The sequence below is a fragment of the Alligator sinensis genome, unplaced genomic scaffold (genome assembly GCF_000455745.1).
Source record: "Alligator sinensis unplaced genomic scaffold, ASM45574v1 scaffold1371_1, whole genome shotgun sequence".
Classification (NCBI taxonomy): domain Eukaryota; kingdom Metazoa; phylum Chordata; order Crocodylia; family Alligatoridae; genus Alligator; species Alligator sinensis.
In genome coordinates this window covers 501,625-503,881 of record NW_005842601.1, presented here as the reverse complement: position 1 = coordinate 503,881, position 2,257 = coordinate 501,625, and positions in this window count along the sequence as shown.

Genomic DNA, 2,257 nt, shown 5'->3' with positions numbered 1-2,257 from the left:
CAGGAATCATGCCCTATATGCTGGTGTTCCAGCACATGCTAGTTTATGTCAGGTTTTTTTCCTTGTTGAAACATGGGGAAAGGATGAGATTGAATTTCCTTTATTTCATGTCTAATCTTTTATGAACAGCAATCAGTCACAGTTTCTGCTCTTGTCTCCTCCTGCAGGCACTACACAGGGGTATCTGAGAGCTAAATTTGGCCCTGTAGAGTTTTATTTACCCAATAGATCCAAATGACTCCCTTTGGGATATTAACCAAATGCATATTTCCAGTTTTGTTCAAATTATACCATCTGCTTAATAGACTAGAAACCATTCTGGCATGTATCAGGTAAAAATGCATGGAGGCACATTTGAAGGCATGTCTGTAATGTCCTACTATAATAGCTCAGAAAGGGCTAGTTTCAACTGTGCCAAGGGGAATTTGTAGGAAAGCATATTTTACATATTAAAATTGAAATTTGTTCCCAAGCTTGTTCCTTTGCTCTCTTTGCTGGCAGGAGCTAGCAGGGACTGGAAATACTCTGCACAATGCCATCTGTAGTAACGTGCCAATAGTTTCACTGCAACATTTGCAACAGCAAAATGGGGTGTGTAACAGGACACACAAGCAGGGCCCATGACAAACCAGTCTGTTTGCTGCAATGCCCTCAGTTAAAGCTACAGTAATTAGAACAGAACTGCACTCATCAATAACCCAACAACAACAAACCAGTGCAGCATGCACAGATAAGCCCTGCAACAAATCACCTGGGCACTGAACATAAATGTCTGGCTGTTTTGCTCATAGGTAGTACAAGGAAAGCAAGTTCTCAGCCAGAAGCAGTTCTTAGTAAAGCTTAACTATTATCTTCAAAATGCAAAGAGGAAACATTGGCCTCTGTGACTATTAGAAACCTCAAGTCTGATTAACACATCTTGCTTTAATGGATGGGACCCAAAACAGACACAAACCTAGGAGCATCACATCCATTACAAATTCTTCCTCCAAACACTAACTTTCAACTGAAATGTTTCAGCGTTGAGCACTGGGATGTTAGAAGGGGTAAGGCCTAGCAGAGGGTTGCTTTGAAGATCATTACACTCATTCGAAGCATCAGGTTTTCCCTCCTCTCTCACACACCTATTTGGCAACATTGGGTGTGGGCTAGCCCACTACTTCACTGTGGCTGCCACTACTGGGCAGCAATGGGAACCAAGTTGTTAGCTAATTATGGAGGAAAAAAAATGAAAAAAGGAAGTGTCAGTGTGGTTAAAGGTTTAAAATCAGTGAACACCCCGGGGGACACTAAGCAGAGCACCCCAGCCAGTGCCCACTGGCTCTCAAAAGTGGCCAGAGAGCTGGCGGCTACTGCCCAGTGGTACTCTGCTCAGATGTGGGAACAGTAAGCCCAGGAAAAAGGCCCCACAATCCCTGGGGACCCTCTTGGCCAGAGCCTCCTTCCTGATAAGCTAGATGGCCAGCTTGGCCAGGGCCAGGAGGTCCCAGGCCTTGTGGATACCTTAGCTCAAATGTTCTCAAACTGTGGTCCATGGACCACTACTGGTCCACGAGCTGCATTCAGGTGGTCTGCAGAAAGGCTTGGAACAATTGAGAATATCTGTACTTGTAAAGTAAGACTACTGATATTAAAGTATGAGTCATGTGCTTTGATTTCTAGAACAAAAAAAAAGTTTAAGTGGTCCGCTGAGATCCTCAGCAATTTTAAAGTGGTCCACAAAAAAAAAGTTTGAGAACCACAGCCTTAGCTTATTTCCTAATCATTCATTGGAAGCAGAACTCTGAAGGTGGTTTGGAATAGCTGGTGCCAGGGATCCTATGGGAGGTGGATGCCAGAAAAAACATATTTTTTCTAGAAAGGGAAGGTGCCCTAAGAAAGAAGTAGTGTGTTCATCCATCCCACTCCCTCTAGCTTCCTCAATAAGGCAAGAGCTGTAGCACTGCTGTTCTTGCCAATTTATTTATTGTAAATAAGGGGGAGGCAGGGGGAAGGGAGGTGCTTTTTAAATCTGACTGATGTGATTAGCAGCTAAATTTTCCCTTATTCAGAATGATTGCTGTGCGGGCCGGGAGCGATCCGGGCCCTTTTTCGCGCCGCGCGGGCTGTGGCCAGCAGCCCGGGCATGCTGGGTCGGAGAAAACAGGCGACACGCTAGAATTAGTCACGGACGTGTAATGGTTGATTTAAGATTATTTACTTACACCGAAGATGGTCGCGGTGCAGGCAGGAAAACTTGCTTGAGTTGCAGTTACAG